This window comes from Trachypithecus francoisi, unplaced genomic scaffold (assembly GCF_009764315.1).
Source record: "Trachypithecus francoisi isolate TF-2019V2 unplaced genomic scaffold, Tfra_2.0 Lachesis_group12, whole genome shotgun sequence".
In the NCBI taxonomy this organism is placed as follows: domain Eukaryota; kingdom Metazoa; phylum Chordata; class Mammalia; order Primates; family Cercopithecidae; genus Trachypithecus; species Trachypithecus francoisi.
In genome coordinates this window covers 68,404,584-68,422,741 of record NW_022681457.1, presented here as the reverse complement: position 1 = coordinate 68,422,741, position 18,158 = coordinate 68,404,584, and the positions used below count along the sequence as shown (strand labels likewise).

The 18,158-nt window shown below is 47.2% G+C and overlaps 1 protein-coding gene across 3 annotated transcripts in view; it reads left to right on the top strand.

Annotated features, from left to right (window-relative positions):
- Positions 1–593: 593 nt before the first annotated feature.
- Positions 594–18,158, top strand: part of FBXO17 (F-box protein 17) — a 36,407-nt gene continuing 18,842 nt past the window's right edge. For 2 of the 3 annotated variants that reach the window (XM_033226141.1, XM_033226143.1), the window contains exon 1: positions 757–1,043. The gene's annotated coding sequence lies outside the window, so the exon portion shown is untranslated. Of the gene's footprint in view, positions 1,060–18,158 lie in introns of all 3 variants that reach the window. The other variant, XM_033226142.1, reaches the window with a different exon arrangement.

The following is an 18,158-nucleotide window of genomic DNA, read 5'->3' as shown; positions in this document are numbered from 1 at the left end:
GTCGTCCTCACGATGGCGCTGTGGGGCCTGGCTGAGGTTTCTAGGGGAAGGGGCCTTGGGGAATCCAGGCTCTCTGGCTGTGTGACCCCTCCAAGCTAGGGACTTGGACTACGTGCAACAGACCAGGTATCTCTGGACTTCAGTTTCTCAGGAGAGGCGTCCATAAGGAGGTCATGCATGTAAACTATGTAGCACAGTGGCAGATACGAGCCAATGGGTCTGGAGAATGATTTACCAGCGTGGGCAAGGCATGGCTTCCAGAAAATTAGCTCTGGGGTGTCTGAGATCAGTCACATTGAGGTCCCTGCTGCAATCTAGGGCCATCAGAAGGGACTGCAAAGACCCAAGGGCAGAGGTAAAGGGAGAAAATGGGTGGTGGCCCCAGCCGGATTAATTCAGTTGTCTATAGCTGGGGGGATGGGGAGGACGGAGGAGTCCTAAGGTGGGAGCGTACAGGTTTGTCATTGCCACAGAGAGTGTGTGTGGCGAAGGGATTTAATTTAAGATCAGGCCCGGGCTGTGAGAATCTAGCCCTGGGAAGCAACGTAAATACAAGAAAATCCCTGTGACCAGGGACTTTGATCCAAGTGTTTCGAATCAGGCCCTGGGTCGGGATCACAGCTAAGCGGTTTACCAGCCGTGGACCTGGGCAGGATCCCATACATGTGAGGGGTGGAGACGGCCGCAAGCAGGAGGCCAGAACCAAAAGGAAACGGAATTTGAATGGGGGTGGGGAGCTAGGACCAGTCCCCCCGCGGCAACTGGGCCTCCCGCTCGCCGCACGCAGCCTTCCCAGCTCCCCGGCCCGCCCTCGCTCCCGCCGGAGGAGGGGCGGCCTCCCGCTCCCGCCCGCGGGATCTCAGAGTCACCGCCCCCGGCGCCGGGCTGCAGCCGCCACGCCTCGGGAGAGGACCGACTGCCTAGACCGCCGGTCCCGGGGCTCCCTAGGCCACGCCGATCACGGGGAGGCCCCCGACTGCCTCCCAGAGCAAAGTGGGGAAAGGAGCTTAGCCCGCCGCTGCCGCCTCCGAGCAGCCCGCCAGGTGAGCGCCGGGACAGGTAGGGGACCCAGGTCGGGACCCAAGCGTCAGTCCCGTTCTCTCCCACAGCTGGGGCGCCCCGGTAAGGATTCCCGCGCCAGGCCCTACCCGGAGGGGCGGGTCCCTGGGAGTCCCATAACCCGCAGCGTCCCTTCCCTGGGCCCTCCCTCGGCCCGAGGCTCCTTTAAACTCAAAGTTATACAAATGCACGTTAGAAAGTCTTAAATCTGGAAGGGCTTTGCTTTGAACGTGGGTGTTCGAACGCCCAGGCCTTTCCACCCCTGGCGCGCGTCCGCGGAGGCTACCATCTAAAACCCCTGCCAAACGCTGCAAACCAACACGTGGGCGCAACAGCCCGGGGAAGGCCTGGCCGCTTTTTACCGTTGCTTGATTTTCTGTCTTCTGGCCGTCAGTCCCTTCGCAGAATCTGTGAATCAGAAGCCTCGGAGGGCGGTTTCTTGATTTAGCTACTTGGGCACATTATGTGTTTCGCTAGGGCCCCAACTCTCAATTTAAATTTTGTTCTGCCAAGTTACTTTTGCAATGTTCAGCGGTATGTTCTAAAGCTCTGTATACTGTCTCTTCGACTTTAGACAGCGTCTATTTACTCCATATTTTGAAAGACAAATATTATGGGAGTCTAGTTGTAAAATAAATAATACTTCTTTAAAAATGTTCCAGTAATACACGACACTCAGACACGTAGGACAGGACAGAGCTTTGCATGGAAAACAACCCGCCTTTAAACAACAACCTCTCCCTCACCACCACCCCCAACCCCGGTCGGCCAAATACATTTTTTTGTAACTACATTACTTTTCAAAAATGGCAAAAAGTAACTCGTGATCGCTGGTGCCTCGTTTTTAACTTTTTCCACCTTTTATTCCTTTGGTATCTATTTCCAAATCTTTAAAGCAGATTTTTGGATTGTTATTTCTTATTTCATCAACTTTTAGACGACGCGTCCATGGATCCCTTGCTAAAAATAGCAGACAACTTGAATCATCTCCATGGTTTTCCTCCTCCCTATATAATCACCTCCCTGTATAGTCAGGACATTACTTTTGGCTTCTCTATTGGCTACTTTTCTAACATAAAATAATTTTTTTAACTTGAATTTATTGTACCATTAAATATACCTAGTATCCGTTGACTCTTTTTTTGTAAGGCTTGGCTAAGGAACTTCTTTTTAAAAAATACACTTTTAGGCCCGGCGCCCGCTCAGTGGCTCACGCCTGTAATCCCAGCACTTTGGGAGGCCGAGGCCGGCAGATCACCTGAAGTCAGGAGTTAAAGACTAGCCTGGCCAAGATGAAACCCCATACTAAAAGTTCAAAAATTGCCGGGCGCGGTGGCTCAAGCCTGTAATCCCAGCACTTTGGGAGGCCGAGACGGGCGGATCACGAGGTCAGGAGATCGAGACCATCCTGGCTAACACGGTGAAACCCCGTCTCTACTAAAAAATACAAAAAAACTAGCTGGGCGAGGTGGCGGGCGCCTGTAGTCCCAGCTACTCGGGAGGTTGAGACAGGAGAATGGCGTGAACCCGGGAGGCGGAGCTTGCAGTGAGCTGAGATGCGGCCACTGCACTCCAGCCTGGGCGACAGAACGAGACTCCGTCTCAAAAAAAAAAAAAAAAGTTCAAAAATTAGCCTGGCATGGTGGTGGGCGCCTGTAATCCCAGCTACTCAGGAGGCTGACGAAGGAGAATCGCTTGAATCCTGGAGGTGGAGGTTGCAGTGAGCCAAGATTGCGCCATTGCACTCCAGCCTGGGTGACAAGAGCGAGACTCTGTCTCAAAAAATATACATATATATACATATATATATATACACACGTATATATGTATTTGAGACCCCATCTCAGTCAAATCAAATCAAATTAAAACTGTGTTGCCCAGGCTGGAGTGCAGTGTCTTAATCATGGCTCACTGCAGCCTCCACCTCCTGGGCTCAAGAGATCCTCCCACCTCAGCCTCCTGAGTAACTGGGGCTACAGGTACATGCCCCCAAACCCCACTACTTTGTGTATTTTTTGTGGATACGGTGTTGCCATGTTACCCAGGCTGGTCTCGAACTCCTGGGCTCAAGCCATCCACTCATCTTGGCCATCAGAAGTCCTGGGATTACACGTGTGAGCCACTGGTGCCCAGACAAAAAGATAAATTTTTAAAATAACATTTTTGTATTTATGTAAATATTAATTTCTTCAATTCCGAGCAAGTTCTACATATGGCCTCCAAATCAAATAGAAAAGCTTGCCTTAATTTTTTTCTATAATAAAAGTAATAGAATCTCTTTTAGAAAAATGGAAAACGAAGTGTGTTTTAGATTAAAAGAGATGAAACCTGCCACCCCAATGGTATTTGAGCCCCCATGGGGATCTTGTTAGGAGGAAACAGCCACAGAAGACCTGCTAGAGACAGTAGGGGAAATTGTTCACAGAGTGGGTATTGACGGCAGAATGGATTTTTGAGACGGAATCTCATTCTGTTGCCCAGACTAGAGTGCAGTGGCACAATCTCAGCTCACTACAACCTCCACCTCCTGGGTTCAAGCGATTCTCCTGCCTCAGCCTCCTGAGTAGCTGGGATTACCGGCATGTGCCACCACGCCCGGCTAATTTTTTTTGTAATTTTAGTAGAGATGGGGTTTCACCATGTTGGTCAGCCTGGTCTCGAACTCCTGACCTCGTGATCCACCAGCCTTGGCCTCCCAAAGTGCTGGAATTACAAGCGTGAGCCACCACGCCCGGCCAGGTTGCCCTTAATCTTAAGAGATTTATTAGGAAGTATTGAAGAATAGTAGTTCATCAAGGCCGCCAGGTGCGGTGACTTACGCCTGTAATCCCAGCACTTTGGGAGGCTGAGGAGTTCGAGACCAGCCTAGCCAACAGAGTGAAACCCTGCCTCTACAAAAATAAAAATTTAGCAGGGCATAATGGCGGGTACCTGTAATCCCAGCTACTCCAGAGGCTAAGGCGGGAGAATCGCTTGAACCTGGGAGGTGGAGGTTGCAGTGAGCCGAGATCACACCATTACACTCCAGCCTGGGTGACGAGTGAAACTCTGTCCAAAAAAAAGAGAGGCAAAATGTGGAGCGTATAGCAATGTTCATTTGATTACTCTTTCAACTTGTCTATATAATGAAATTTCTTTTTTTTTTTTTTTTTGAGACGGAGTCTCGCTCTGTCGCCCAGGCTGGAGTGCAGTGGCCGGATCTCAGCTCACTGCAAGCTCCGCCTCCCAGGTTTACGCCATTCTCATGCCTCAGCCTCCCAAGTAGCTGGGACTACAGGCGCCCGCCACCGCACCCGGCTAGTTTTTTTTGTATTTTTTTAGTAGAGACAGGGTTTCACCGTGTTAGCCAGGATGGTCTTGATCTCCTGACCTCATGATCCGCCCGTCTCGGCCTCCCAAAGTGCTGAGATTACAGGCTTGAGCCACCACGCCTGGCTATAATGAAATTTCATAGTAAAAATTGGGAGAAAATAAAGTAAGATGATTTTGAAACAAAGAAAGAGACAGAAGACATGTATACAGTAGCACAGACTATGCAGTCCTGTATACGCCCCAGCAGGTTTATTTTTTCTTTGAAATGGGGTCTCACTCTGTCACCCAGGCTGCAGTGCAGTGGCACAATCACAGCTCACTGCAGCCTTGACCTCCTGGGTTCAAGCAATTCTCCTGCCTCAGCCTCCTGAGTAACTGGGATTACAGGTGTGCGCCACCACACCCAGCAAATTTTTGTATTTTTAGTAGAGATGGGGTTTCACTATGTTGGCCAGGCTGGTCTCGAACTCCTGCCCTCAGGTGATCCACCTGCCTTGGCCTCCCAAAGTGCTGGGCATAACAAGAGTGAGTGAGCCACTGTGCCTGGCTCAGTTTTTTTTTGTTTTTTGTTTTTTTTCCTTTTTTTCTATTATTCTTTTCCCTTGGTCCCACCTTACAAAACCCACCATTCTCTTACTACCCAGTGGGGGTCTCAGTCTGTTTTGTAGAATGGAGGCTGCCCCATTCCGGAATCTTGAATAAAAACCCATTAGATCTACAACTAAATTTGTTGTAATTTTGTCTTTTGACATGGCTCTGTTGCTTCTTTGCTGGGCGACCTTGGGCATGTTGCTTTCATCCTCCAAGCCTCAGTTTCCCCATGTGCCTACTTCATGGGGTGGTTTGAGGCTTCTGTGAGATTTTGTAAAGCAATTCCCACATGCCTAGAGCAAAATAAGTGCTCAGTTAACAGTAGCTGTTAGTATTTTGTGAAGGTATTTCCTTAACTATTATAGCCTGTTCACCTATGACTGACACTGTTAACTGCTGCAGCTGGGCCCTTTCTTTCTCTTCTTTTTGTTTTTTAATTGAGACAGGGTTTCATTCTCACCTAGACTGGAGTGCAGTGGCACAGTCTTGGCTCACTGCAACCTCAACTTCCTGGGCTCAAGTGATCCTCCCACCTCAGCCTCCCGAGTAGCTGGGACCACAAGCACACACCACCATGCCCGGCTAATTGTTAAATTTTGTTTGTAGAGACAGGAGTTTCACTATGTTACCCAGGCTGGTCTCAAACTCTTGGGCTCAAACCATCCTCCTGCCTTGGCCTCCCAAAGTGCTGAGATTACAGGCTTGAGCCACCACGCCTGGCTATAATGAAATTTCATAGTAAAAATTGGGAGAAAATAAAGTAAGATGATTTTGAAACAAAGAAAGAGACAGAAGACATGTATACAGTAGCACAGACTATGCAGTCCTGTATACGCCCCAGCAGGTTTATTTTTTCTTTGAAATGGGGTCTCACTCTGTCACCCAGGCTGCAGTGCAGTGGCACAATCACAGCTCACTGCAGCCTTGACCTCCTGGGTTCAAGCAATTCTCCTGCCTCAGCCTCCTGAGTAACTGGGATTACAGGTGTGCGCCACCACACCCAGCAAATTTTTGTATTTTTAGTAGAGATGGGGTTTCACTATGTTGGCCAGGCTGGTCTCGAACTCCTGCCCTCAGGTGATCCACCTGCCTTGGCCTCCCAAAGTGCTGGGCATAACAAGAGTGAGTGAGCCACTGTGCCTGGCTCAGTTTTTTTTTGTTTTTTGTTTTTTTTCCTTTTTTTCTATTATTCTTTTCCCTTGGTCCCACCTTACAAAACCCACCATTCTCTTACTACCCAGTGGGGGTCTCAGTCTGTTTTGTAGAATGGAGGCTGCCCCATTCCGGAATCTTGAATAAAAACCCATTAGATCTACAACTAAATTTGTTGTAATTTTGTCTTTTGACATGGCTCTGTTGCTTCTTTGCTGGGCGACCTTGGGCATGTTGCTTTCATCCTCCAAGCCTCAGTTTCCCCATGTGCCTACTTCATGGGGTGGTTTGAGGCTTCTGTGAGATTTTGTAAAGCAATTCCCACATGCCTAGAGCAAAATAAGTGCTCAGTTAACAGTAGCTGTTAGTATTTTGTGAAGGTATTTCCTTAACTATTATAGCCTGTTCACCTATGACTGACACTGTTAACTGCTGCAGCTGGGCCCTTTCTTTCTCTTCTTTTTGTTTTTTAATTGAGACAGGTTTCATTCTCACCTAGACTGGAGTGCAGTGGCACAGTCTTGGCTCACTGCAACCTCAACTTCCTGGGCTCAAGTGATCCTCCCACCTCAGCCTCCCGAGTAGCTGGGACCACAAGCACACACCACCATGCCCGGCTAATTGTTAAATTTTGTTTGTAGAGACAGGAGTTTCACTATGTTACCCAGGCTGGTCTCAAACTCTTGGGCTCAAACCATCCTCCTGCCTTGGCCTCCCAAAGTGCTGGGATTACAGGCATGAGCCACCGCACCCAGTCACCACTCATTTTTCTAGGGATAGATTTGGAACTTTGTATTTTGTTTTTCCTTTTGCAAATTTATCGAACAATCGTGCCAGAGGTTCAGTTTTTGTCCTGCTGTGTTTCGCCTTGTTTTTTCCTAAGCACGTCTGTCCTTATCCCACATTCTTCTAGTCTCTGATGGGAGCATATGGAGGTGCCCACGTGAACTCCTCCAGTCCCATAGCTGGGCGTTTGCTGCTAATCATAGTAACTCTTCACAGTGGCAGCAAACATTTGTCGAGGGCCAGGCCCTGATCTCATGAAATTTCCCTACAACCGTGAGGGGCAGGGATTATTAGAGGTCCATCATCTCTGATCCAAAACTCTTGGGCCAGATGCATTTGGGAATCTAGATTTTTTTTTTGATTTTTTTTTTTTTGGAGACAGACTCTCCTTTGTCACCCAGGCTGGAGTGAAGTAGTGCAATCTCGGCTGACTGCCACCTCCACCTCCTGGATTCAAGCCATTCTCCTGCCTCAGCCTCCCAAGTAGCTGTGATTATAGGCACGCACCACCACGCCCAGCTAATTTTCATATTTTAGTAGAGACAGGGTTTCACTATGTTGACCAGGCTGGTCTGGAACTCCTGACCAAGTGATCTGCCTGCCTCAACCTCCCAAAGTGCTGGGATTATAAGCGTGAGCCACCATGCCCAGCCTAGACTTTGAATAGTAAGCAAGTCGTACGGAGCCTATTTGGTATGTTACATAAGTCCCCTAGTAGGGCTGAGGAGTATTTGTGTAATCAAACACTAATAGGCCTTCAGTGAAATGCACGTTCATTCTCAGGGGAGTAACTAAAGACTATACAAAACCTCATGACAGCTTGAGTCAGCTCCTGCCACCAAATGGGTCTGGGAAAAACGTTTGGTTTTCTGAGCTTTTGAACATGTAGACTGTGGATGACAGATGTGGACCCGCATATTTCCCATCTTGCAGAGGGGACATTATCACACACAAAGAAAGGACCAGGCGTGGTGGCTCATGCCTATAATCCCAGCACTTTGGGAGGCGGAGGTGGGCAGATCATTTGAGGTCAGGAGTTCAAGACCAGCCTGGCCAACATGGTGAAACCCCATCTCTACTAAAAGTACAAAACTTAGCCAGGCGTGGTGGTATGTGCCTGTGGTCCCAGCTCCAGAGGAGGCTGAGGCAGGAGGATCGATTTAGTCCAGGAGTTGGAGGCTGCAGCGAGCTATGATTGCACCCATGTACTCCAGCCTGGGCAACACAGTGAGAGCCTATCTCAAAAAAAAATTTTTTTTTTTTTTTGCTTTTGATAATTATTCATATTGTGGATACTTGTGGCTTATTCCTTATTTTGCATTTGTATTATTTATAATACTCGGATTTGTAATATTTGTATTATTGTGCTATATAGTAGTCCATCTTATCTTATTAATGACTTATTTATATGTGCTACAGTGACCGGGCATCTGGGACTTTTCCAGTCTGAAGCTGTTAGGAACAAGACAGCCATGAATATTCTTGTATGTATTTTCTGGCTCTGGGGTGGAGTTGCTGGGTCGTGGGGCAGGCACATTTTCATTTTTACTTCAAATGTCCAATGGGCCAGGCACAGTGGCTCATGCCTGTAATCCCAGCACTTCGGGAGGCCAAGGCAGGCGGATCACTTGAGCTCAGGAGTTTGAGACCAGCCTGTCTCTACTAAAAATATAAAAATTAGCTGGGCATGGTGGCAGGCGCCTGTAATCCCAGCTACTTGGGAGTCTGAGGCACAAGAATCACTTGAACCCAGAAGGCAGAGGTTGCAGTGAGTTGAGATCGTGCCACTGCACTCCAGCCTGGGCGATAGAGTGAGACTCAGTCTCAAAAAAAAAAAAAGTCCAGCGGTTTCCAAAGTGATTCCAAATGGATTCCACCAGGAATGTATGGGAGTTCTCTTTGATAGTATTTTTAGTGAATTGCAATAACATTGCGCTGTTTCGTTTGCTCATTGTCTTTTCTTTTCTTTCTCTCTTTTTTTTTTTTTTTTGGCGATGGTGTCTCACTCTGTCACCCAGGCTGGAGTGCAGCGGCAGGATCTCGGCTCACTGTAGCCTCGACTTCTAGGCTCAAGCAATCCTCCCACCTCAGCCTCTCAAATAACTGGGACTACACACACGTGCGCCATGCCCTGCTAATTTTTTTGTAGAGAGGGGGGTCTCGCTATGTTGCCCAGGCTGGTCTTGAACTCCCGGACTCAAGGGATCATCCCGCCTCAGCACTAAATCCCAAAGTGCTGGGATTACAGGCGTGAGCCATCGCACCCAGCTGTACATTTGCTTTTACATTGTTAAGGGGGAAACATCTACATTCTGTTCTGTTTCCATATTTAAGCCCTACATACTTTAACTGCAAAGTTTGCCGTGTTTTTTTAAATGAGCTTTTTTGAGGTGTAATTTACACACCGAAAAATTCAGCCCTGTTAAAGTGGACAACTTCGTGGTTTTTAGTGACTTTACCGCGTTGTGCAACCATCACCACCGTGACAAAGCATTTTCATCACCCCCAAAATATCCCTTGTGCCTATTTGTAGTCACTCTGTTCCCAGCCTAGCCCAGGGCAACTACTAATCTACTTTATGATCAAATAGATTTGTCTTTTCTGGTCATTTCATAGAAGCACATTATATAATATGTGGCCTTTTGCATCTGGCCTCTTTCATGTAGCATGTTGCTTTGGGGTTTATTCATACTATAGCGTGTTTATTCCTTTTTATTGCTGAACAGTATTCTATTTTGTGGATATGGCACATTTATCCATTCATCAGCTGATAGACATTTGAAGTGTTTCCAAATGTATAATGCTGCTATGAACATTAGCATATGAGAGTTTGCATGGAGGTAGGAGGTGTGTTTTCATTTCTCTTGGATAATCTAGTTGTGGAATTGCTGGGTCTGGTCTCATGTAAGTTTATGTTTAACTTTTTTATTTATTTATTATTTATTTATTTATTTTTTAGAGACAGGGTCTTATTCTATCTCCCAAGCTGGAGTGTGGTGGCACATTCGTAGCTCACTGCAGCCTGGAACTCCTGGACTCAGGCGATCCTCCTACCTTGACCTCCCAAAGTGCTGAGATTGCAGACATGAGCCACTGCACCCAGGCATGTTCAACTTTTTCTTTTTTTTTGGAGAGAGAGTCTTGCTCTGTTGCCCAGGTTAGAGTGCAGTGGTGCAGTCTTGGCTCACTGCAACCTCCACCTCCTGGGTTCAAGTGATTCTCCTGCCTCAGCCTCCCGAGTATCTGGGATTACAGGCGCCCACCACCATGCCCGGCTAATTTTTGTGTTTTTAGTAGAGACAGGATTTTACCATATTGGCCAGGCTGGTCTTGAACTCCTGACCTCAGGTGATCCACTTGCCTCAGCCTCAAAGTGCTAGGATTACAGGCGTAAGCCACTGTGCCCAGCCTTTTGTCCATTTTTTAACTGGTTTATCTCATTGAATTTTATGAGTGCTTTATATATTCTGTACACAAGTGCTTTATCAGATCTATAATGTGCAAGTACAAAAGTTTTAACTTATGATAATGTCTAATTTATCCATTTTTTCTTTTATGAATCATAGTTTTTGGTGTTGGATCTAAAAAATCTCTGCTTAACGCAAGATCATGAGATTTTCTCCTGTTTTCTTCTCAAAGTTTTATAGTTTTAACTCTTAAATTTAGATGTATGATTAATTTTGAGTTGATTCTGGTATGAGGTAATGGTCTAAATTCATCTTTTTGCGTATAGATTTCCAGTTGTCCCAGCACCATTTTATTGAAAAGAGTCCTTTTCCTAAGAAAACCCATAAGTAAATCCAATGTAAAGAGAATGCCCCTAGCCTCCAGGTCAAAAAGATTCCTTTTCTGTGAACTTTATCAAATAGCTGTAACACAGATACAGTTTTATGTTTTTCCTAGAGTTTCTCATAGCTTTAATTTTTCCCTTTTGAAAGAAGTGTTTTTCTGTTAGTAACTCATCCAATCCTTTTCTTTGAATTTCTTTTTCTTCTTGTAGACATTCTTCCTTTTATAGTATCCTGTTCTTACTCTGTTTAGAACATCTTTGCAAATCTAAGTGTTCCCAGGACTAGCTACATAATTTGCATGGCCGATTGCAAAATGAAAATGCAAGGCCACTTGTTCAGAAATAATTAAGAATGTTGAGGCCAGGCTCAGTGGCTGAGGCCTGTAATCCTAGCACTTTGGGAGGCTGAGACGGGAGAATCATTTCAGGCCAGGAGTTGGAGACCAACCTGGGCAACATAGTGAGACCCCGTCTCCACACACACATACACACAAAATTTTAATTTAAAAAAATGTTGGCCAGGTGTGGTGGCTCACATCTGTAATCCCAGCACTTTGGGAAGCTGAGGTGGGTGGATCACCTGAGGTCAGGAGTTCGAGACCAGCCTGACCAACATGGTGAAACCCCGTCTCAACTAAAAATACAAAAATTAGCCAGGCGTGGTAGCGCACTCCTGTAGTCCCAGCTACTTGGAAGGCTGAGACAGGAGAATCGCTTGAACCCAGAAGTGGAGGTTGCAGTGAGCCAAGATCATGCCACTGCACTCCTGCCTGGGTGACAGAGTAAGACTCCATCTCAAAAAATAAATAAATAAAAATAAATAAATAAAAAGAATGTTGAGGCTGGGAGCCACGGTTCATGCCTGTAATTCCAGCACTTTGAGAGGCTGAGGCGGGCAGATTGCCTGAGGTCAGGAGTTCAAGACCAGCCCGGCCAACATGGTGAAATCCCGTCTCTACTAAAAATACAAAAATTGGCCAGGAACGGTGGCTCACGCCTGTAATCCAAGCACTTTGGGAGGCCAAGGCAGGTGGATCACCTGAGGTCAGAAATTTGAGACCAGCCTGGTCAACATGGCAAAACCTCATCTCTACTAAAAACACAAAAATTAGCCTGGCTTGGTGGTTCATGCCTATAATCCCAGCTACTCAGGAGGCTGAGGCTGGAGAATCGCTTGAACACAGGAGGTGGAGGTTGCAGTGAGCCGAGATCACGCCATTGCACTCCAGCCTGGGCAACAAGAGCGAAACTCCATCTCAAAAAAAATAAATAAATAAATACAAATACAAATACAAAAATTAGCCAGGTGTGGTGGTGGGCGCCTGTAGTCCCAGCTACTCAGGAGGCTGAGGCAGGAGAATCACTTGAACGTGGGAGGCGGAGGTTGCAGTGAGCTGAGATTGTGCCACTGCACTTCAGCCTGGGAGACAGAGCAAGACTCCATCTCAAAAAACAAAAAAAGAAAAAAAGAAAAGAAAAGGAATGTCGAGATGGCCACAGTGGAGCACTGAACAGAGGGTGGGCCACATGTGAATGCACAGGTTGCATGCCCATGAAGCCAGCCCTGGCTGGCTTCCTCCACGTTTTTTTGGTCCTGTGAATTGTCTCTGTTTCCTCTGGGGTCATTTCACTTTCCTTCTGCTTGTTTACTTTAATGTTTCTCTTTCAGGCTGCTACTTCTCTTAAACATCTTATGGTCCTTGCTATCCCATCACCTTTTCAAACAAGAGGCTGGATGACTGACTGTGGTTTTTTGTTTGCTTGTTTTTACGTCAGTGGTATGAGATTTGGGGCTGTTATAAATACACTCCTTTCCCACTGGCCTCTTGGTCAAGTTGAATGGATGACTGTGAATTCTGTGTTCTGTAGGCAGCACTTGTTCATGTTAGCAGGGAGGAAAACAGTCTTTGTGCTCGGAGCTCACTCCTGGATGCCAGATGGGAAGGGCTTTACTCAATAACACCAGCAGCTTCCCAGGGGCTGCATGCGATTTTTTTTTTTCTTTTCCTTTTTTCTTTGAAATGGGTTCTCACTCTGTCACCCAGGCTGGAGCACAGTGGTGTGATCACAGTTCACTATAGCCTCTACCTCCTGAGTTCAGGTGATCCTCCCACCTCAGCTTCCCGAGTAGCTGGGACTACAGGTGCTTGCAACCATGTCTGGTTAATTTTATATTTTGTAGAGATGGAGGTCTTGCTGTATTGCCCAGGCTGGTGTGGAACTCCTGGCCTCAAGCAATCCCCCTGCCTCATTCTCCCAAAATGTTGGGATTACAGGCATGAGCCACCGTCCCCGGCCAAAAGAGTTAAACATTAATAAGGGACAGGAGGCTGAGGCAGAAGAATCGCTTGAACCCGGGAGGCGGAGGTTGCGGTGAGCCGAGATCATGCTGCTGCACTTCAGCCTGGGTGACAGAGAGAGACTCAGTCTCAAACAAACAAACAAAAAAATTAATAAGGGAGAACTGGGTAGAGGAAAGTATCCTGAAGGAATGAAAAGGAAACCATTCTGTGTAAACTTTCTAAAAGATTGATAGTACCAATACCAGGTGCTGGCGAATGCAATGCATACAGAATTTTTGGGAATGCAGATGGCACAGTCATGCTGGAACTGCGGGCATTTTCTTGTAACATTAAATATACACCTGTCATGTGATCCAAAAATTCTACTCCTAAGTATCTACTCAAGAGCAATGAAAACGGCTGGGCGCGATGACTCACGCCTGTAATCCCAGCACTTTGGGAGGCCAAGGCAGGCAGATCACTTAAGGTCAGGTGTTCAAGACCAGCCTGGCCAACATGGTGAAACCCCGTCTCCTACTAAAAATACAAAAACTAGCCAGGCGTGGTGGTGCACACCTGTAATCCCAGCTACTTGGGAGGCTGAGGCAGGAGAATCGCTTGAACCCGGGAGGCAGAGGTTGCAGTGAGCCAAGATCGCGAGACTGCACTCCAGCCTGGCCTGGGCAACAGAGTGAGAGTCTGTCTCGAAAAAAAAAAATAAAGCGAGGCGTGGTGCCTCACCCTTGTAATCCTAGAACTTTGGGAGCCTGAGGTGGGCGGATTACCTGAGCTCAGGAGTTTGAGACCAGCCTGGGCAACACGGTGAAACCCCATCTCTACTAAAATACGAAAAATTGGCCATGCATGGCGGCATGTGCCTGTAATCCCAGCTACTTGGGAGGCTGAGGCAGGAGAACTGGCTTGAACTCAGGAGGCGGATGTTGCAGTGAGCCGAGATTGCACCACTGCACTCCAGCCTGGGTGACAGAGCACGACTCTGTCTCCAAAAAAAAAACAAAAAAAAAGCAATGAAAACATATGTCCACACAAACACTTCAAACACTTGTACATGAATATTCATAGCAGCTTTATTCATAATACCCCTAAGCTGGAAACAACCCAAATGTCCATCATACTGAGTGGATAAACAGGTTGTGGATTATGCATTCAGTGGACCATTACTCAGCAACAAAAAGGAATAGACTACTGGTTGATACACAACAAGTGGATGGGCCAGGCGCAGTGGCTCATGCCTGTAATCCCAGCAATTTGGGAACCAAGCTGGGAAGATTGCTGAGCCCAGGAGTTCAAGGTTAGCCTGGGCAACATAGCAAGACCCTGTCTCAAAAAAAAAATTAAAAATTAGCCAGGCATGGTGGGGTGCATCTGTGGTCCCAGCTACTCTGGAGGCTGAGATGGAGGATTGCTTGAGCCTGGGAGGTCATGGTGGCAGTGAGCTATGATGGCGCCACTGCCCTCTAGCCTGGGCAACAGAGTGAGACCCTGCCTCAAAAAAATACATATATATAGTAATGAATCACATTATGTTATGTTACATTATGTTAAAGGAGAGGACAAATAACCCTAAGCCATGCCTACAACTCAAGGAATATTACAGGCGTGAGCCACTGCGTCTGGCCCAGATGCCTTCTTCACAAGGAGACACATACTGTATCAGGATCCAACCAAGAGACAAACCACACAGTAATTTGAACAGCGATTGTTTAATATACAGAATTGTTAACTATAATAGGGGATTAGAGTAAGAGGAACTGGTTACTAAGAAATAAAGAGAATACTAACAAATGTAGAAATAGACCGGGCACAGTGGCTCACACCTGTAATCCCAGCTACTTGGGAGGCTGAGGCAGGAGAATCGCTTGAACCCGGGAGGCAGAGGTTGCAGTGAGCCAAGATCGCGAGACTGCACTCCAGCCTGGCCTGGGCAACAGAGTGAGAGTCTGTCTCGAAAAAAAAAAATAAAGCGAGGCGTGGTGCCTCACCCTTGTAATCCTAGAACTTTGGGAGCCTGAGGTGGGCGGATTACCTGAGCTCAGGAGTTTGAGACCAGCCTGGGCAACACGGTGAAACCCCATCTCTACTAAAATACGAAAAATTGGCCATGCATGGCGGCATGTGCCTGTAATCCCAGCTACTTGGGAGGCTGAGGCAGGAGAACTGGCTTGAACTCAGGAGGCGGATGTTGCAGTGAGCCGAGATTGCACCACTGCACTCCAGCCTGGGTGACAGAGCACGACTCTGTCTCCAAAAAAAAAACAAAAAAAAAGCAATGAAAACATATGTCCACACAAACACTTCAAACACTTGTACATGAATATTCATAGCAGCTTTATTCATAATACCCCTAAGCTGGAAACAACCCAAATGTCCATCATACTGAGTGGATAAACAGGTTGTGGATTATGCATTCAGTGGACCATTACTCAGCAACAAAAAGGAATAGACTACTGGTTGATACACAACAAGTGGATGGGCCAGGCGCAGTGGCTCATGCCTGTAATCCCAGCAATTTGGGAAACCAAGCTGGGAAGATTGCTGAGCCCAGGAGTTCAAGGTTAGCCTGGGCAACATAGCAAGACCCTGTCTCAAAAAAAAAATTAAAAATTAGCCAGGCATGGTGGGGTGCATCTGTGGTCCCAGCTACTCTGGAGGCTGAGATGGGAGGATTGCTTGAGCCTGGGAGGTCATGGTGGCAGTGAGCTATGATGGCGCCACTGCCCTCTAGCCTGGGCAACAGAGTGAGACCCTGCCTCAAAAAAATACATATATATAGTAATGAATCACATTATGTTATGTTACATTATGTTAAAGGAGAGGACAAATAACCCTAAGCCATGCCTACAACTCAAGGAATATTACAGGCGTGAGCCACTGCGTCTGGCCCAGATGCCTTCTTCACAAGGAGACACATACTGTATCAGGATCCAACCAAGAGACAAACCACACAGTAATTTGAACAGCGATTGTTTAATATACAGAATTGTTAACTATAATAGGGGATTAGAGTAAGAGGAACTGGTTACTAAGAAATAAAGAGAATACTAACAAATGTAGAAATAGACCGGGCACAGTGGCTCACACCTGTAATCCCAGCACTTTGGGAGGCTGAGGCAGGTGGATCACGAGGTCAAGAGCTCGAGACCATCCCGGCCAACATGGTGAAACCCCGTCTCTACTGAAAATACAAAAAAAATTGGCTGGGCGTGGTGGTGGGCGCCTGTAGTTCCAGCTACTCGGGAGGCTGAGGCAGGAGAATCACTTGAACCCAGGAGGCAGAGGTTGCGGTGAGCCGAGATCATGCCCCTGCAGTCTAGCCTGGGTGACAAAGGGAGACTCCATCTCAAAAAAAAAAGAAAAAAGAAAGAAATAGCAGATACAAGGAGCAGCCACTCCTCCTAAGTCTAAGAGAGCCCGAGAAAGATGAGAGCCCCAGGCTGTGACCCCGACCTTGCTTGAGTAGTTTTGCCATGGCTCACCGAAGGACAAAGGCATCCCTGTGGTGCGGCACCAGTAGAATGCGGCAGAAGTCCATCCAGTAAGATGATGGGGAAAGCAGCTGACAGGGAAGTGTCTTAGCTGAGGTGGGTGCTGCTGACTGCCATATTTCAGGAGCCATGTGCCAGAGAAACTTCCTGACACTAAAGAAACCGCACGCACGTAGGAGTCAGAGGCTGGAGAAGCGTGCTCGCTGAGGGAGTAACTGCCCTGCAGGAGCCAAGTCTGGAAACTGGAAGCCAAACCCTTTCCTCCTACAACGTCTCTCCAGCGCCCTCTACTGAAAAAAATGTAGCATCTTGTCAGTCAGCAAAGGAAGAAGATTTAAAGAGCCAAACTCCAATTGTATTTATTTATTTTTTATTTTATTGTATTTTTTTTTCTTTTTTTTTTTGAGATGGAGTTTCGCTCTTGTCCAGGCTGGAGTGCAGGCGTGAGCCACCGTTCCCGGCGCTTTTTTTTTTCTTTTTAACAGCGTCCCTGGGTGGGTTAGAACCAAACTCCAGTTTTGCAGCTTAGAACAATGAGGTCATAGATAGCCGACACACTATATGATTCCATTTACGTGAAATTATAGAAAAGAAAAATTGAATTTATAGTAACAGCAGCCGGGCGAGGTGCCTCACACCTGTAATCCCAGCAGGTTTGCGAGGCCGAGGCAGGCGGATCAATTGAGCTCAGGAGTTCAAGACCAGCCTGGCCAACATGGTGAAACCCTGTCTCTACTAAAAATACAGAAATTAGAGATCACACCACTGCACTCCAGCCTGGGCGACAAAGCGAGACTCCACCTCAAAAAAAAAAAAAATACAGAAATTAGGCCGGGCGCGGTGGCTCAAGCCTGTAATCCCAGCACTTTGGGAGGCCGAGACGGGCGGATCACGAGGTCAGGAGATCGAGATCATCCTGGCTAACACGGTGAAACCCCGTCTCTACTAAAAAATACAAAAAAACTAGCCGGGCGAGGTGGCGGGCGCCTGTAGTCCCAGCTACTCGGGAGGCTGAGGCAGGAGAATGGCGTAAACCCAGGAGGCGGAGCTTGCAGTGAACTGAGATCCGGCCACTGCAGTCCAGCCTGGGAGACAGAGCGAGACTCCGTCTCAAAAAAAAGAAAAAAAAAAATACAGAAATTAGCCGGGCGTGGTAGTGCGTGCCTGTAATCCCAGCTACTCCGGAGGGTGAAGTAGAAAAATCTCTTGAACCTGGGAGGCGGAGGTTGCAGTGAGCCAAAATCGCACCACTGCACTCCAGCCTGGATGACAGAGCAATACTCTGTCTCAAAAAACAAAACCAAAAACAAAAACAAAAAAATGAAAAAATAAATAAATAAAAACAGAATAGTAGTTGCCGTTGGGTGGGAGTGGGGAGGTTGGATGGGAAGGGATAAACCTCTTGGGGCAATAGAAATGTTCCATATCGGCTGGGGGTGGTGGCTCACACCTGTAAACCCAGCATTTTGGGAAGCCGAGTTGGGTGGATCACCTGAGGTCAGGAGTTCGAGACCAGCCTGGCCAACATGGTGAAACCCTCTCTCTACTAAAGATACAAAGCTTAGCGTGGTGATGCACACCTGTAATCCTAGCTACTCGGGAGGCTGAGGCAGGAGAATCCCTTGAACCCAGGAGGCTGAGGTTACAGTGAGCTGAGATCATGCCACTGCACTGCAGCTT